General features: G+C 41.2%; 1 protein-coding gene across 1 annotated transcript in view; it reads left to right on the forward strand.

Moving 5' to 3' along the window:
- Window positions 1-20,446, forward strand: part of nnt (nicotinamide nucleotide transhydrogenase) — a 143,905-nt gene that overhangs the window by 112,649 nt on the left and 10,810 nt on the right. The gene's annotated exons all lie outside the window — the stretch shown is intronic.

Here is a 20,446-nt window from a genome sequence, read left to right on the forward strand (position 1 = left end):
GTGGAGGATGCTGGTGGTGCAGGTGGGTGTCAGGTGCACCGTGCAGGTGGAGGATGCTGGTGGTGCAGGTGGGTGTCAGGTGCACCGTGCAGGTGGAGGATGCTGGTGGTGCAGGTGGGTGTCAGGTGCACCGTGCAGGTGGAGGATGCTGGTGGGGGAGGTGGGTGTCAGGTGCACCGTGCAGGTGGAGGATGCTGGTGGTGCAGGTGGGTGTCAGGTGCACCGTGCAGGTGGAGGATGCTGGTGGTGCAGGTGGGTGTCAGGTGCACCGTGCAGGTGGAGGATGCTGGTGGGGGAGGTGGGTGTCAGGTGCACCGTGCAGGTGGAGGATGCTGGTGGGGGAGGTGGGTGTCAGGTGCACCGTGCAGGTGGAGGATGCTGGTGGGGGAGGTGGGTGTCAGGTGCACCGTGCAGGTGGAGGATGCTGGTGGTGCAGGTGGGTGTCAGGTGCACATGGCAGCAGCAGCAGCAGACCCCTCCAGCTGTCTGCCTGAACCAGCTTCACAAGCTCGGCTTGGTTTTATTAGGATGCCTCTCCCTGGGGTTCACACAGAACATGACACATATGTGTTCTGTACAGGGCAGAGACAACGACACTCACACTTAGGGCTGGGTATCGTTCAAAATTTTTCGATATCGATACCGTTTCGATACTTGGATTTCGATACCGGTTCCTGAACGATACTTTTTTTGATACCAATTTTTAGAAAAATCCATTTTAACAAAAATAAAACTGCATTACACATTGAAATTATTTTACAAATCTTTAGTTTTCCCCCCATCTTAAGTTTTACAGCAGAAAAAAATAAAACCTACTGTATTTAACATAACTTTAAGTTCTCTAAACGTATTGCCGTCCCTACAAAAAATATTGGAGTACTACAAAGGAAAGAAATGTAGCTAAAACAAATAAATCAGTGGAATAGTTTTCAGTGCAAAACGGAGAGTTGCAAATCAGGGTTTAATGCTCACTGATGCAACAGAACTCTATTCTTGTCCAAAACTGATGAGATGGCTCCACTTCATGCATGGAAGACTAGTTGAGCATTGACTAGCCTATCAATATAGCCAATGGCACAAAGTGAATCCCATTTATATTCAACAAACTATCATGACATCAGCGTTTGTTAACGAGTTGCTAAAAATACATGGGCGATAACTGCCCGCTTGCATATAACGTTAACACTAATTAATTAAACATTAACACTAGCGTTGCAGATCAGTGTGCTCACTGCTGCAACAGAACGTCATTCTTGTCAAATCTGACGAGACAGCTCAACTTCACTGACTAGCCAATCAATATAAATGAATCGCATTTACATTCAACAAACTATCATGACATCAGCGTTTGTTAACGAGTTGCTAAAAATACACAATGCCCGCTTGCGCATAACGTTACGGCGGCAATTAATTAAACGATCTAATGCTACAACTCACAGCCAGATGCATGGATTTGTCAGACTGAGGGATCTGATAACCGCTAACTTGCGGTAAGCTGAGCTGACCCACCTCTCAATTATTTCTCTTGTCTGTGGAAACCAGTCCGTGTTGTTTCTGTTTCTTTTCCTGCTTTTCATCATCTTCGCCATATGGTACTCCAGGATAGGAGTAGCTTGAGTGGCTAACTTCTTGTATACTATCCGCACCGCACGCCTGGCTCACAGTCACAACAAACACACCGGCTGTGGGCGTAACGTTTCCTGCATGCCTCTACATGACAGCCAATCACCAGCCGTATTAGAGCGCGGCGTGCAAGCATGTCGCATGCTTATAGGCTCAATGACGCTGTTTTGTTTTGGTATCGAAAATTGGTATCGATTGACAAGGGAGGCTTCGATACCCCTTAGTATCGATGTTTCCATTTCGGTGCCAAGTAAGTATCGAAACTCGATACCCAGCCCTACTCACACTATACATTTCCTATCCAGTTTCACAATGACAATAAACAGACGGTAATAACTGAACAATTAACACACTGGCAACTAAACAACCATGAATACCAAAAAGAGAAAACGTACCATAAATCAGCCTTTAGACACCATGAACAGATCACAGGTAGGGAAAATGTACCCTAAATCAGGCTTTAGACACCATGAACAGATCACAGGTAGGGAAAATGTACCCTAAATCAGACTTTAGACACCATGAACAGATCACAGGTAGGGAAAATGTACCCTAAATCAGGCTTTAGACACCATGAACAGATCACCATGAACAGATCACAGGTAGGGAAAATGTACCCCCAAATCAGGCTTTAGACACCATGAACAGATCACAGGTAGGGAAAATGTACCCTAAATCAGGCTTTAGACACCATGAACAGATCACAGGTAGGGAAAATGTACCCTCAAATCAGGCTTTAGACACCATGAACAGATCACAGGTAGGGAAAATGTACCCTAAATCAGGCTTTAGACACCATGAACAGATCACAGGTAGGGAAAATGTACCCTAAATCAGACTTTAGACACCATGAACAGATCACAGGTAGGGAAAATATACCCCCAAATCAGGCTTTAGACACCATGAACAGATCACAGGTAGGGAAAATGTACCCTAAATCAGGCTTTAGACACAATGAACAGATCACAGGTAGGGAAAACGTACCATAAATCAGGCTTTAGACACCATGAACAGATCACAGGTTGAGAAAACGGACCATAACCAGGCTTTAGACACCATGAACAGATCACAGGTAGAGAAAACGTGCCATAAATCAGGGCTTTAGACACCATGAACAGATCACAGGTCGAGAAAACATACCATAAATCAGGGCTTTAGACACCATGAACAGATCACAGGTAGAGAAAACGTACCATAAATCAGGGCTTTAGACACCATGAACAGATCACAGGTAGAGAAAACGTACCATAAATCAGGGCTTTAGACACCATGAACAGATCACAGGTAGAGAAAACGTAGCATAAATCAGGTCTTTAGACACCATGAACAGATCACAGGTAGAGAAAACGTACCATAAATCAGGGCTTTAGACACCATGAACAGATCACAGGTAGAGAAAACGTAGCATAAATCAGGTCTTTAGACACCATGAACAGATGACAGGTAGAGAAAACGTACCATAAATCAGGGCTTTAGACACCATGAACAGATGACAGGTAGAGAAAACGTAGCATAAATCAGGTCTTTAGACACCATGAACAGATCACAGGTAGAGAAAACATACCATAAATCAGGCTTTAGACACCATGAACAGATCACAGGTAGAGAAAACGTAGCATAAATCAGGTCTTTAGACACCATGAACAGATCACAGGTAGAGAAAACGTAGCATAAATCAGGTCTTTAGACACCATGAACAGATCACAGGTAGAGAAAAAGTAGCATAAATCAGGTCTTTAGACACCATGAACAGATCACAGGTAGAGAAAACGTAGCATAAATCAGGTCTTTAGACACCATGAACAGATCACAGGTCGAGAAAACGTACCATAAATCAGGGCTTTAGACACCATGAACAGATCACAGGTAGAGAAAACGTAGCATAAATCAGGGCTTTAGACACCATGAACAGATCACAGGTAGAGAAAACGTACCATAAATCAGGGCTTTAGACACCATGAACAGATCACAGGTAGAGAAAACGTACCATAAATCAGGGCTTTAGACACCATGAACAGATCACAGGTAGAGAAAACATACCATAAATCAGGGCTTTAGACACCATGAACAGAACACAGGTAGAGAAAACATACCATAAATCAGGGCTTTAGACACCATGAACAGATCACAGGTAGAGAAAACGTACCATAAAATCAGGGCTTTAGACACCATGAACAGATCACAGGTAGAGAAAACGTAGCATAAATCAGGGCTTTAGACACCATGAACAGATCACAGGTAGAGAGAACAGGGTCATGCGAGGACACAGAGCACAGCACTGTGTGTCCTGGGATGCCCCCGTGTTTAAAGGCTGCTTTATTCCTTGCCTGTGTCGTGTGATGGTAGACTACTCCATGTTTCCATCGCTCTATACAATACTGTTTATCGCACTGTGGTCGTGTTCCGTATACAACGTCTCTAAAGAGCTTTTGATGTCCTGCGGTCGACTGTAAGTGTGTTTGCCACTCTTAAGTGGTGATTGCAGGATGTTTGGGATTCACACATTAGCTTTTCTGTAATTAGCAGTTTTTTTTTTAAATCTAATTTGATGTATATGTGCATTTATTTTTTGCCCTATTACCATTTTAGCATTTGCCCATGAATTTTGCCCTGAGTTTGGCAGTGGAGGAATGTGGCGATGGTGGCGGCGATTGAGCATTTTGTTGGGACCAGAGCAAACAGTGCAGAGCGAACAGTAGTCCAGCTGTGCACTGTGAGGCACTCCCTATATACAGTAGGCTGTAGGGTAGGAAATTAACTTTTTTAAACAAGGGCTATTTTTGCCCCTATGAAATATATTTCGGGGGCATTTTTGGATAATTTCCAGGGCAATTTTATCAACTGTTGGGAAATACTTTAGTTGCACCTAGCATGACTCTTATCCAAGCATATTTTATTTCTAAAAGTTCATAAACAATCACAGTTAAAGATTTCCCTTTCCTATCTCAACAACACTGTTGATTGTCCGGCATGTTATTAATGTACTTGGCAAAAACATGAGTGAACTAGCTGGCCAGCTAGCTTGTGCTGCCTGTCACTGAGCTAAATAACACTAGTAGCAGCTAGGAGGAGTGGCGGGGGTTGTACGGATGCCTAGTTGGCCATTTTCAAGTCACGCTTTGCAAATACAGAATAATGTTAAAATACAGAAAGTATTCAACTCTTTCTTTCATGGGGGCATTTAAAAGCCCCCGTCACCCCAGTTCCGAGGGCAATTCTAGATTTTTTAGGGGCATTTTGCCCCGCCAAGCCCCCTACTAATTTCCTACCCTGGTACTGTAGGCTGTACATGTCTCTGGTACTGTAGGCTGTATGTGTCTCTGGTACTGTAGGCTGTATGTGTCTCTGGTACTGTAGGCTGTACGTGTCTCTGGTACTGTAGACTGTACATGTCTCTGGTACTGTAGGCTGTATGTGTCTCTGGTACTGTAGTCTGTACATGTATCTGGTACTGTAGGCTGTACGTGTCTCTGGTACTGTAGGCTGTATGTGTCTCTGGTACTGTAGGCTGTATGTGTCTCTGGTACTGTAGGCTGTATGTGTCTCTGGTACTGTAGGCTGTATGTGTCTCTGATACTGTAGGCTGTATGTGTCTCTGGTACTGTAGGCTGTACGTGTCTCTGGTACTGTAGGCTGTACGTGTCTCTGGTACTGTAGACTGTATGTGTCTCTGGTACTGTAGGCTGTACGTGTCTCTGGTACTGTAGGCTGTACGTGTCTCTGGTACTGTAGACTGTATGTGTCTCTGGTACTGTAGGCTGTACGTGTCTCTGGTACTGTAGACTGTACATGTCTCTGGTACTGTAGGCTGTATGTGTCTCTGGTACTGTAGGCTGTATGTGTCTCTGGTACTGTAGGCTGTATGTGTCTCTGGTACTGTAGGCTGTACGTGTCTCTGGTACTGTAGACTGTACATGTCTCTGGTACTGTAGTCTGTATGTGTCTCTGGTACTGTAGTCTGTACATGTATCTGGTACTGTAGGCTGTATGTGTCTCTGGTACTGTAGTCTGTACATGTATCTGGTACTGTAGGCTGCACTCACAGAAATGACTAAACAGTACTTTTAAGATTTATGTAATTTGATTGCATGTCAAATTCACATGAATTTGGATTACATAGATTTTATGTAAACGTGCCTAACAAGTTCCTCTGCATTTGGATTACATAGATTTTATGTAAATGCGAGTATGGATTTGGATTACATAGATTTTATATAAACAAACTAATACACTTCATGTAATGCATATGCCTATAAGTCAAATATAAATGAAATAAGTATAACTAAGATTTATGTAATAGTATTTGATAAACATAATCTGTCCTAAATACAAAAAGCAGGTTGATATATTTATCATATACCATAAATCAAAATACATAGAATTTATGTAATAGTATTTCATAAACATAATCTGTCCTAAATACAAAATGCAGGTTGATATATTTATCATATATCATAAATCAAAATACATAGAATGTATGTACTTTCTATTAATATACCAAATGTATATTAAATGTATAACCTGATATTTCTAATTTCCCAAAAAAGAACCGTCAGACCACCTTAAATATTTAACAATTTATTTAAGCTTCAATAGCACAGGACATAACAGAAGGTGCTGTTTAACGTCAGAACTTTTGTCACATCAGCGATAGACAATGATACGATTTTGATTCAATTCAGGCATCTCTGTTCGATGAGACTGTGTGGTGGCCTGCAGAAACCCTTCACGTCGCTGTTGCACATTGTTGGTAATGAGCCAAAGGAGGTTGAAATGAGTTTTGTAGGTATTGAGTGATTTGGTTACTTTCGCTGTAGTACATCATGGTACAGCATGGTGAATAATTGTTTTCATAAAACAAAAGGTAAAGTAATCATTTTTATGGTTTTGGTGCAATGACACTAGAAAATACAAAATGTTTAAAGCCGTTTTTCTCATGTTTTACTTTTAGACACATCACAGATTAAAATACTCATAACTTTTGTTCTTTTTTTGGTCATTCAAAAAGTCAAAAATATATAGGGGAGTTTCTAATTTCTGAAAATATCAATTTAAAATGTCATGTGAAGGGTTTTTGCAGGCTACCACACATTTACCACACCCATTTGCCACAATCATTACAAAAAGGATACAAAATTGACCCTGTAAAATGCACAATTATTTTTTTTACAAAAAATGCCTCTGGGAAAATCCCAATAAGAAAATACATAAAAATGTAAACAAAATGTGAGGCCCAAGGTTAATAAAGTGCTGCATTCCTGGTATCCAATTTTGCAATTGGGATCCAAAACATTTTTCACACATAGGCAACAAATAAAAAGAAAATAAGCCCTATAAAGGCAAAGTGCTCTCCATTTACTGTAGATTCAAAACACGTGTCACAAGGCTTAGGTGAAAAGCTGTGCCATAACACTTCGCTGCTTGTTACATAAAACAAATGTAAACATCCCTTTCTGCAGGAATACAATAGTCGCTGAAGAACTGTGCTTAACGATTATGTGAAACACTGGAGGTAAAATGGTTAAATCAATCATGAGCACTGTTCTGTCACAGGGTAAATTGCTCATGTTGCACAAAACAAATTGTACAAAAAATGCCTCTGGGAAAATCCCAATAAGAAAATACATAATGTAAACAAAATGTGAGGCCCAAGGCTAATAAAGTGCTACATTTCTGGTATCCAATTTTGCAATTGGGATCCAAAACATGTTCCACATGTAGGCAACAAACAAATCTTAATAAAGAAAATAAGCCCTATAAAGTGCTCTCCATTTACTGTCGATTCAAAACACTTGTCACAAGGCTCAGGTGAAAAGCTGTGCCATAACACTTCGCTGCTTGTTACATAAAACAAATGTAAACATACCTTTCACACACAAGTTGAACATTGAAGGTAACTGGTAACTGATATTCACAGCAGGTCAACCACTTTCACACATTTTCCATAGAGAAAGCTTCTTAATTTTTAGTATTTAGACTTCTAAGTAGTAATTTTAAGTAAAAGTCTGTACGCGAGGGGGCAGCATCGAGGCCAGTTGCTCAAATGGTCACTTGAGACTGGCTGCAGAGCAAATCTGTCCCAGTCACCCCATGTTAAAATGCCAGAGTTTACAGCATATGACAACTGTACGGGGAGGGGTGAATTTTAATCACATTTTTAGAGTAAAAGTTTTAGAGTAAAATTTATGAAAAAGTACTGTTTCGGGCGTCATTGATCACCTGTCCAGTGAACACGCAGCTTGCCGATCACGGCCAATAGCTGGCGGCTCTGTAGGAAAGCACTGGTCTCGCGCGAGAAACAAGATGCAGCATCCAAAATGCCAAACAAGTGTTCAAATTGAGAGTCCAATAGTCAGTTGTGTCCAGACACTTCAAATATGCAGTATGCAGAGCATAAATCAGTCCGCCTCCTCAAAAAAGGCATGTCCCAAATCCATGACACATCTAAGGGTGAGACAGTGTATCAGGCCAATTAGTCAATCACTGTGCATCTTGATTTTAAGTGCTTGGACCTTTGGGGAAAGCTTGGAGGGGTCCAGTCCCATCAGGATTTTCTGGAACACTTCAAATGTGCACTTAAGGGGCAGTGGATACTGTAGGTTCAGTGCATAAATCAATCCAAAAAGCATCATGCAGCCATGGGTGACACTTGGAAGGTTCTGGAGAACTTCCACGCCTTCGAGTACAACACCAACATCTGCAAACTGCTCATCTCCAGGACCTGCACCCCTCACCCGAATGGCGTAGATGCCCATTGTTGTGTCTTTGATGTTCGCCTTCGCCTCTGTAGATTGGATTTCCTGGAGGATAAACAGATAACAATGAGCTGTCTCCCAAAGCTGGTCACATTGTGACATTCAGAATGTTTTGTAATGTTCTGTTATGTCAGAAAAGTGACATTACAGATATATAATCATTCAAATACAAAATAATGGACAAAAGGAATTTGTCAGAACCTCACATAAAAAAAACGAAACATTAAAAAACTGATTAGAGCACTCAACAGTTTAGAACAGTGGTTCTCAGTGTGGGGTCCGGGGATCCTGGAGGGCATTCCAAGGGGTCCCCAGCAAATTGTTAAACTTCAACCATTATTTAATTTGCAAGAAGTGAACACAATCAGATAATGTAAAATTATAGTTATCTCTACCTACAATACAGTCATGGAACTATGGTCAATATCCAATCTGACAATAACTTGAATTACCCGCCTCATGGTTTTATCCCTCCATTGACTTTTACCTGAAACCAGTGAATAATGTGCAGCGAGAAACATGCCGTTTCACTTAGAGGAGTACACAGGACTAATATAGAGCCTTGTCACATCACCTGAAGCTCAATATAAGCTAAACTAATGAGCTACCAGAGGAACAGGACGCCACACTCCCTGTCCTGGCTGTCATCCAGGAAGAGGAAGTGAACAGGGTGGACTAATGTGATTATTAGGTCAACTTAAAGGATTTTGGTGTCTGCAAAGGTGACCCCATTTCCAGTCTTTGTAGAATGACCCAAGATAATTTTTCCCAGCTACAGTGGTAAGCAAAACATTGTCAAAGTGAAGTTGACCATTACACCTGTGGATATAACATGTTATTACTTCATAATAGACCATTTTGCCATAATTAACATACAAAATATTGAGTTATGGCCAAAATTGTGTTTTGTGAGGTCACAGTGACATTGGCCTTTGATCACTAAAATCTAACCAGTTCATCCATTAGTCCAAGTGGATGTTTGTGCCAGATGTAATATAATTCCCTGCAGGCATTCCTGAGATAGAGCGTTCACAAGAATGGGACAGACATGAGATCACAGTGACCTTAACCTTTGACCACCAATATCTGTTCAGTTCATCCTTGAGTCAAAGTGGAAGTTTGTGCAAAATTTTAAGAATTCCCCTCAAGGCGCTCCTGAGAAATTGCATTCACGAGAATGGGATAAACGTTGAGGTCAGTGACCTTGAATTATGGCCACATCCAAAAAGCCTGAAAAATAAAATGATTTAAAGTCACCACCTCACACAACTGAAAGTAGAATGCTGACAACTCAAAGTAGAAGACTGACTCCCACCTCAGAGCAGAGCATCTGTGGGGGTATCTGACTGCCCTCGTCCATGTTCCCTGGAACCATGGGCAGAGGGCCGGGAGGCTCCTTCATGTGAGGGATAAAGAAAAATTAGGAAGAAAGAAAGAAAATTATGCTAAACCTGAGGAATGGAGAGGCATTCATGAACATGAAGTGAAACATTATATATATATATACATATATATGGTCAATATATACATACACACACACACACATATACCACACACACACATATATATATATATACACATATATATACTTTAGTATACAATGTAAAAATTAAATTGTATTGTTATTTATTTAAAGTAATGGGTCAATTTAGTTCATAGGCCAATACTTTTCAGTTTAGTGAAAGAAAGAATGTTATTGGTGCATAATAAATTTAAGTCAGCCATTGCTGTCAAGACACTTACATGTTCATTGGTTGGTAATCCTCGGGGTTCAGGGTGATGACGCGAGGACTTGCGAGGAGGCAGCACTTCTTTCACAGCAGCCTTTGACCTGACATAATGAAAAGTAGTGTTACAGTGACATCAAGGAAGACACTACTTTGTTTTTTTCCGGAACAGTGTTCCGGAAAAAGTTCAAAGCAGTTCAAAGCAGTTCAACTGCTGTCACAGTGTGCGACACACGCGATTACGCCATAGCCGTGCGCGAGTTGGCAACCAAATAAAACATTAGGCAACATTCAGAATTAAGCTACACTGCGGCCAACTTCAGTTACATGTTCAGAATGTTACTGCTGCGAGGAGCCGATGGCTGTACCCGGTCGGCATTTAACGTTAGTTACAAAAGCACGTCGACAGTGTTTTCTCACTGCCAGTAGCCTACAGTAGGGTTTGACAGATCACAGTCAGCGGTCATCGCTGCTCGTTTCCAATAGGCGTTATTCTGATAAACTGGTCACATATATGTTACATTCTCACCCGACAAATATTAAAACTTTAAAACAGTTTGGGGTTTTTTTTAGCTTGAAAAAAGCTTTTTGGCAAGTCTAAATGACTGCGGAAGGCGGACTCTACTTCCGTGTTTAAAAGCCGGAAAGACGATTACGAAATTACGTCATGCAGAAGCGTCCTTGTATGGGCAAAGAATTTTAACCAAGAGTTTTAAAAATTCAACAGCGCTCATGTAAACAGGGAGATGGTGTGAAGGAAAAGGTGTGAAGGAAACGCTATTGTGTCGTTTCTTTCAGAAACTGTCCTCGTGTTAAGGGCCCCTAAATTAGCAACAGGCGAACTAGGTCAGAGACGGGTCATGATTTTAGATGGGTCAAAGTAATACTTCCGATGTATCTTGCACATTGTGCATCCGACCCAGTTGTAATATATCATGTCATGGTGTTTTGGGGTCATTAATAAATGATTATTTTTCTATAAAAAAAAATTGTAGTGCTATTTTACATTGAGGTCAACGGGGAGGCTTGTGTTTTCCCCCTGAAAGAAGGAGGGAACATGTGCCGCCAGCAGCCGCCTACAAAATGTCGTATTGCCGATCTGGTGTATTGTGTAGAACAGGGGTCTCAAACTCACGACCCCGGGCCAGACATGGCCCCTAAAACTATTTCATACGGCCCGCCAGTTGATATCAAGTTATTGTGAAATCAGCTGCCTTCATGCAGACGAGTCGCACTTCACACCAGGGTTGCCAGATTAATTTCCATAGATGTGCAGTTCCTTGGGCTGTTTTGTGTGCATTTTGGCGGTTTTTGAACTCTTTGTGCTGGAAACCGCCAGCAGTTTGTGTCGAGTCCACCCCTGGGGATACACAGTGATCGAACCAGGCGTTTTGACGGTGCGATTTTTTTTAAACTGACATATTTGTCATAAGTATATGCAAAATACCAGGGAGATGAGAGGGACAAACGCTTTGCACAGCTAAAGAAAGAGCTGTCAATACAACATCTCTTCCAGAAGGGAGAAAGGAGGCTGAAGCAGCAGTTGAAGTAAGTTACGTGGTGAGCGAGATGATCGGCAAAGCGGGGAAGCCGTTTACTGAAGGCACGTTTCTAAAAGACTGCATGCTGCACGTTGCAAATATCGTCCAGAGAAAAAGAGTCACTTCAGCAACATCAGCCTTTCAGCCAACACAGTGGCAGAGAGGATTACTGAGCTGTCAAGTGACATTTATGATCAGTTCTAATTCTAACTGGAGTTCCAAGGGACAGTTGAAAATTAAAAAGTACAAAAGAGAGTAGAGCGTGCACATCCAGTTAAAATTGTAGGTGCAGGACAAAGGGTCCAGTTGAAAATTAACACTGCCTAATTTAGTAATGTGCATTGTCCCTAAAAAATTAAAACAAAGTCGCTCAAATAAACAAATAAATTGTTTTGCATTTTTCTTTTTTAATACTTGAAGTGGCCCCCTTGTGACAAGACTGGACACTCAGCGGCCCCCAGGTAATTTGAGTTTGACCCCTGGTGTAGAATGTATGTATTGTGTAGCCTAGATACTTACAAGATAAGAGGTTGCCCTAGCACGCCGACATACGCAATGAGATGCTGAGAAGTAGCTATCTGTAAAAGACAAATTGTACCAGTTAGAAACAAAACAAAATGCATTGACCATCGAATTCTGTAATTGTGTGACATTCTTTTGCTTAATGAAAATGACAATAGTGGCCGTGGTGCATGTCGATGGCATGATTTGATCATCAATAGATTGATATTAGTGTGAGACAATATATTCTCCAGTGGCGGCTGGTGACTCATCTTGGTGACAATCTTATTATCTTTCCCTCTCAGATGATATGATATGCATCTCGATAAATGGTCTGCAATACAATAAATAAAAAGGTTGTAATGATTTGATACAGAACAATATAGCACTAATTCAATATGATTCAATCAATCTCAGATATGATACAGTTAAGTTTAATTCAATTTAATGTATTATGATGCACTTTTATTTTTTTTTGGGGGGGGGGGGCATGTTTTTTAGGGTTTAGGGTTCCTATCTGGAGGAAACAAGGGGGCATGGGCCGAACATGCAAACTCTACACAGAAAGGCCCTTTTGACAAGCCGCACCTGGGCAGTAGGCAGTGAGGACAGTGATGGGGACACACCCTCAGCGTCCCAAGTAGAAATCAAACCTAGGACCTTCTTGCTACGAGGCGACAGTGCTACCACTGCACCACCGTGCTGCCCTGACATGTATTGTGCTACTAGAATGGCTTAATGCAGCTTATTTGGGTTAGGGTAATTTGTCATTGAATTATAATACTTTATTTCACGGTCATACTCAGAATTTATTTCTACATTATCCATTATAGTTAAGAAAGAACCAAGAGCTACGTCTGTTTTTAGCCAAGTCCTGCTAAAACACTGACTGGCTTTAGCTTGAAATGATGTTACAGTAATTATAAATACACAAAAACCCAGGACAGTAGGCCCACCTGATCATTACAGTAGGATAGCCACATGCAAAGAAACATAAAATAAGTATGTCATAAATATTATCAATCTCAGATATGCTATAATTAATTTTAATTCAATTCAATGTATTATGATGTGACATGCATTTCCTAGTATGGCTTAATGCAGCTCATTGGTCATATTAATGCTGAAGGTGAAATACTGACAGTGACAGTGACAGTCTGAAATCACTAACCTCCTTGGGCAGATAGGCTACAGTATTATTCTGAATCTATATGCTTATTAGACATCATCCACTGACCAGACTAGCTGCTAGCTGACAAAATACTGTTGTTTTCATAATTATTGAGATAGCTGCTAGCTTCTGGCTGTTACCAAGTTGGCTGCCAACTTGCCAAGATGGTCTAGTGATTAGACAGCACACCAAGATTGTCAATAACACATTTTAGCTAACTTAAATTCCATGCAGGGTATATTTTTCTCAAAACCTGGCTTGGTTAAATGCTAGCATGCTAACGTTAGCATCGCGATCGCTAACAGGCTTTTGTCTGCACAGTTGAAACAAACCATCCCCTAACACATGACTTGATCATCAAAATATAATACAACACCATCTGTACTAGTAAAACATGGTAGACACACTGATAAGGGGCTGAGTAAATAGGATTGTCAATAACCAAATTTTAGCTAACTTAAATTCCATGCAGGGTAATGTTTTTTCTCAAAACCTGGCTTGAGTAAATGCTAGCATGCTAACGTTAGCATCGCGATCGCTAACAGGCTTTTGTCTGCTCAGTTTAAACAAACCATCCCCTAACAAATGACTTAAAATATATTCATATTAGTGTTATACAACACAATCTGTACTAGTAAAACATGGTAGACACACTGATAAGTGGCTAATTAAACAGGATGGTTAAAGATCTTACTGGCAACATGGCATGGCTCATGGACATCCACCAAAGGCAGACAGGAAAAGGAAAAGACAGGAAGAGAGAACTCTGATGTCATTTCCGCCTCTGTTCTTCTTCTTCTTCTCTTGAGTTGTATGGCAGGTGGGGCATTACTGCCACCTCTGGACAATTTACACTTCTGAAAATGTATCCAAAATGACTAGATTCTAGCTATTTGAATCACAGCTAGCCATATTTGAACCATATTCATAAATGTTAAAAGATTCGAATGAATGCATATCTAAACCAAATGCCTATATTTTAACTATTTGAATTACAGCTAGCCATATTTAAACCATATTCATAATTTTTAACTGATTCAGTTTAATTAATCTCAGAAAAAACAGATTTATTTAGATTCTAGGGATTTTGAATACATACATTTTATGATTATGATTATTTGAATAAAATCTAATAGATGCAAATAACTAATAATTAACTACACCATGATTATTTCTGTGAGTGTGTATGTGTCTCTGGTACTGTAGGCTGTATGCAGAGATGGGCGAAAATACATCATAAAGTATTTTGATACAAATTACAAATACTTGCTCAAAAAATGTATCACAATACAAATACAAAATACCTGTCTGAAAATGTATTTGAGATACAAATAAGTATTTTGTATTTTGAAAATACATGAAAATACATTTTATAAAAACTTATAAAGAGCTGCAACGATTAGTCAATTCATAGATGAATTGCCAAATATTAAATTAATTGCCTATTTTGATGATCTATTAATCATTTAGAGACATTTCTTTAAGGAAAATGTCCTAATTCTCTGATTTCAGCTATTCAAAAGTGAAATTTTCTGGTTTCCTTAGACAGTAAATCCTCTCTTTAGTCCTCTGTCACAGTATGTGTACTCCCTAACACACTGCAGTTCTTCCATTTTAGTTTTAGTTGTTTTTCAGTAGAACTAATTGCTCCTTCAGCTCAGCTGTTAATCACCTTCTGTGAGGGCTTTTGACTTAAAGGCAGCATTTCTGCATGTTAACCTCAAGTTTTGGAACTTTGACTATGTTTAGCCATAGATATCTGACATCATAACACAATATATAAATAACTGAAATAGGTAAAAGGCATAGTAGGTCCCCTTTAAACAACTTCACATTCACCACCATGTCAGTAACTTGTCGTCACAGTATTTATTTAACATGCAAACATATTTATACAACTAGAAAAGGTTACATTTCAGGAATTGAATGCCCTGATGCACATCCTGTCTAAGGTTGTGAAATTGTGAATCGGTGAGAGGAACGATGAGAAACTGCATCTCAAACAAAAAAGGCCTTCCATGAAATTGGACTCTTGTTCAAATCCTTACATCCTTAAAATGACTTCCCCTCCTTCTGCTTCATAAACAAAATCCAAAACAACCTGGCTATCTAGAACATAATTACTAAAGAACAATCACTCACTGAATACAACTTTCCACTATCAGCAGTGGTAACACCATTCTAGTGTCAAAATCTGCACAGCCATCATTATGCACAGTGAAGCTCAGACATCCTTGTAGCAACAGAAAGACATTTTTGATTTTCATTAGGGTACTTTGGTGTTCAGTTATAGTTTTTCAGTATAACTAATTTCTCCATCTATTCAAATCAGGTTTATGACAGTTAGTTGTTTTTCAGTACAACTAATTTCTCCTATTCAAATCATGTTTCAGTTTAGTTCAGTTAGGTTTTTTTCAGTACAACTTATTTCTCAATCTATTCATATCAGGTTTTAGTATAGTTCAGTTAGTTTTTTTTTTCCAGTACAACTTATTTCTTCAGCTATTCACACCAGGTTTCAGTTTAGTTCAGTTAGTTAGTTTTTCAATACAACTTCTTTCTCAATCTATTCTGAATCATATCAGCTTTCAGTTTAGTTCAGTTAGTTGTTTTTCAGTACAACTTATTTCTCTATCTATTCTGAATCATATCAGGTTTCAGTTTAGTTCAGTTAGTTGTTTTTTCAACTTATTTCTCCATCTATTCATATCAGGTTTCAGTTTAGTTCACTTAGTTGTTTTTAGTACAACTAATTTCTCCATCTTTTCACATCAGGTTTCAGTTCAGTTAGTTGTTTTTCAATACACCTTATTTCTCCATCTTTTCATATCAGGTTTCAGTTCAGTTTAGTTCACTTAGTTGTTTTTAGTACAACTAATTTCTCCTATTCAAATCAGGTTTCAGTTCAGTCCAGTTAGTTGTTTTTTAGTACAAGTAATTTCTCTGTTTATTCATATCAGGTTTCAGTTTAGTTCACTTAGTTGTTTTTAGTACAACTAATTTCTCCATCTTTAGTTTAAACCCGTGTCAATGTTTACATGTGTCAATTTGAGAATAAAAAGAAAAATGTATTTTATGTATTTGAAATACACAAAATACAAGATCTGAAAGTATCTTGATACAAATTACATCTCATTTTTCTCTGCCCAGCCAAATACAAATTACAAAATACAAAAAAGTAGTTGAAATACGTATTTCAAATACAAGTATTTCAAATACTGCCCATCTCTGGCTGTATGTGTCTCTGGTACTGTAGGCTGTATGTGTCTCTGGTACTGTAGGCTGTACATGTCTCTGGTACTGTAGGCTGTACGTGTCTCTGGTACTGTAGACTGTATGTGTCTCTGGTACTGTAGGCTGTATGTGTCTCTGGTACTGTAGGCTGTACGTGTCTCTGGTACTGTAGGCTGTATGTGTCTCTGGTACTGTAGGCTGTACATGTCTCTGGTACTGTAGGCTGTATGTGTCTCTGGTACTGTAGGCTGTATGTGTCTCTGGTACTGTAGGCTGTACATGTCTCTGGTACTGTAGGCTGTATGTGTCTCTGGTACTGTAGGCTGTACATGTCTCTGGTACTGTAGGCTGTATGTGTCTCTGGTACTGTAGACTGTATGTGTCTCTGGTACTGTAGGCTGTATGTGTCTCTGGTACTGTAGGCTGTACATGTATCTGGTACTGTAGGCTGTACGTGTCTCTGGTACTGTAGGCTGTACATGTATCTGGTACTGTAGGCTGTATGTGTCTCTGGTACTGTAGGCTGTATGTGTCTCTGGTACTGTAGGCTGTACGTGTCTCTGGTACTGTAGGCTGTACGTGTCTCTGGTACTGTAGGCTGTATGTGTCTCTGGTACTGTAGGCTGTACGTGTCTCTGGTACTGTAGGCTGTATGTGTCTCTGGTACTGTAGGCTGTATGTGTCTCTGGTACTGTAGGCTGTACATGTCTCTGGTACTGTAGGCTGTACATGTCTCTGGTACTGTAGGCTGTACATGTCTCTGGTACTGTAGGCTGTATGTGTCTCTGGTACTGTAGGCTGTACGTGTCTCTGGTACTGTAGGCTGTACGTGTCTCTGGTACTGTAGGCTGTACGTGTCTCTGGTACTGTAGGCTGTACATGTCTCTGGTACTGTAGGCTGTACGTGTCTCTGGTACTGTAGGCTGTACGTGTCTCTGGTACTGTAGGCTGTACGTGTCTCTGGTACTGTAGGCTGTATGTGTCTCTGGTACTGTAGGCTGTACGTGTCTCTGGTACTGTAGGCTGTATGTGTCTCTGGTACTGTAGGCTGTATGTGTCTCTGGTACTGTAGGCTGTATGTGTCTCTGGTACTGTAGGCTGTATGTGTCTCTGGTACTGTAGGCTGTACGTGTCTCTGGTACTGTAGGCTGTACGTGTCTCTGGTACTGTAGACTGTACATGTATCTGGTACTGTAGGCTGTACATGTCTGGTACTGTAGGCTGTACGTGTCTCTGGTACTGTAGGCTGTATGTGTCTCTGGTACTGTAGGCTGTATGTGTCTCTGGTACTGTAGGCTGTATGTGTCTCTGGTACTGTAGGCTGTACATGTCTCTGGTACTGTAGGCTGTACGTGTCTCTGGTACTGTAGGCTGTATGTGTCTCTGGTACTGTAGGCTGTATGTGTCTCTGGTACTGTAGACTGTATGTGTCTCTGGTACTGTAGGCTGTACGTGTCTCTGGTACTGTAGGCTGTATGTGTCTCTGGTACTGTAGGCTGTATGTGTCTCTGGTACTGTAGGCTGTATGTGTCTCTGGTACTGTAGACTGTACATGTCTCTGGTACTGTAGGCTGTATGTGTCTCTGGTACTGTAGACTGTATGTGTCTCTGGTACTGTAGGCTGTACGTGTCTCTGGTACTGTAGGCTGTATGTGTCTCTGGTACTGTAGGCTGTATGTGTCTCTGGTACTGTAGGCTGTACATGTCTCTGGTACTGTAGGCTGTACGTGTCTCTGGTACTGTAGGCTGTATGTGTCTCTGGTACTGTAGGCTGTATGTGTCTCTGGTACTGTAGACTGTATGTGTCTCTGGTACTGTAGGCTGTACGTGTCTCTGGTACTGTAGGCTGTATGTGTCTCTGGTACTGTAGGCTGTATGTGTCTCTGGTACTGTAGACTGTACATGTCTCTGGTACTGTAGGCTGTATGTGTCTCTGGTACTGTAGGCTGTATGTGTCTCTGGTACTGTAGACTGTACATGTCTCTGGTACTGTAGGCTGTATGTGTCTCTGGTACTGTAGGCTGTATGTGTCTCTGGTACTGTAGGCTGTATGTGTCTCTGGTACTGTAGGCTGTACGTGTCTCTGGTACTGTAGGCTGTACGTGTCTCTGGTACTGTAGGCTGTATGTGTCTCTGGTACTGTAGGCTGTACATGTCTCTGGTACTGTAGGCTGTACGTGTCTCTGGTACTGTAGACTGTATGTGTCTCTGGTACTGTAGGCTGTATGTGTCTCTGGTACTGTAGGCTGTATGTGTCTCTGGTACTGTAGGCTGTACGTGTCTCTGGTACTGTAGGCTGTACGTGTCTCTGGTACTGTAGGCTGTATGTGTCTCTGGTACTGTAGGCTGTATGTGTCTCTGGTACTGTAGGCTGTATGTGTCTCTGGTACTGTAGACTGTATGTGTCTCTGGTACTGTAGGCTGTATGTGTCTCTGGTACTGTAGACTGTATGTGTCTCTGGTACTGTAGGCTGTATGTGTCTCTGGTACTGTAGACTGTATGTGTCTCTGGTACTGTAGTCTGTACGTGTCTCTGGTACTGTAGACTGTATGTGTCTCTGGTACTGTAGGCTGTATGTGTCTCTGGTACTGTAGACTGTATGTGTCTCTGGTACTGTAGACTGTATGTGTCTCTGGTACTGTAGGCTGTATGTGTCTCTGGTACTGTAGACTGTATGTGTCTCTGGTACTGTAGTCTGTACGTGTCTCTGGTAATGTAGTCTGTATGTGTCTCTGGTACTGTAGGCTGTATGTGTCCCTGGGAAAAGACTGAAGCTCACACAGATGCACGCTACCCAGAAACCTCAAACTGTTCATTCTTTCATTCTGTTACAGACTCATCTGTTTGACTCATCTCCGAGAGGGGGGGATATCGTTCTAGAGAGGGGGGGATATGGTTCTAGAGAGGGGGGGATATGGTTCTAGAGAGGGGGGGATATGGTTCTAGAGAGGGGGGGATATGGTTCTAGCACCGGTGATGTGCATTTTGAGCTTGCTTTTGACATGTGGCTTGTCTCGGAGCCCGCTAAAATATGCACTGAAATGAGAGAAGTCTCTCCGGTGTCCCTCCTGGTGATGGACACAGCACAGAGACAGCTCCGGTGTCCCTCCTGGTGATGGACACAGCACAGAGACACTCTGGTGTCCCTCCTGGTGATGGACACAGCACAGAGACAGCTCCGGTGTCCCTCCTGGTGATGGACACAGCACAGAGACAGCAACATTTGGTCTTAAGATCATTCTTGAAGTCGAGACAAAGCTACAGTTACCACGCAAAGACACAATGCACATACAAGCAATATCAAGAAGATATGGAGAAATGCAAACACATTTTAATAAATCCAGTCCTCACAGGAGACACATATCAGATATTTTCAGTCCAAATGTGGATGTGTAGCAATGTGAACGTCAGTATCAGATCTCACAAACCACATTGAAATGACCAGAGTAGAGCAAGACCAGACTCAGGAGCTAGAATGTTAATGGCTCAACCAGAATGTCACTGTATGAATCAAACCACACAAAGAGAAAGTCCCAAATCCCCAAAACAGATGAAATATAATGTTATTGCTATGATCTCGCGCTGTTCAGTCTAGATGAAAATGAACACTCACTCAGTCACTCAGTCAGTCACTCATCCCGTGACCTGGGGGGCCGTAGGGGTGTCTTGATAGATGTTTGGACGGTCAGGGATCTCCACAGCTCTCGGTCTTCTGCTGTGCGTGTTGGGGTTGAGAAGCTATGTATGGGCTTTCTATTCACTATGTATTTTAACATCTGTCACATACCATTCATTCATTCATTCAAGCTGCAGCCAGTCCATTCCTTGACGTTGTCTACTCAGGATTTTCTCTGTCTGCCTCTTCGTCGTTTGCCTTCTACTGCCCCCTGTAG

Source organism: Poromitra crassiceps, assembly GCF_964638095.1.
Source record: "Poromitra crassiceps genome assembly, chromosome: 21".
Classification (NCBI taxonomy): Eukaryota; Metazoa; Chordata; class Actinopteri; order Beryciformes; family Melamphaidae; genus Poromitra; species Poromitra crassiceps.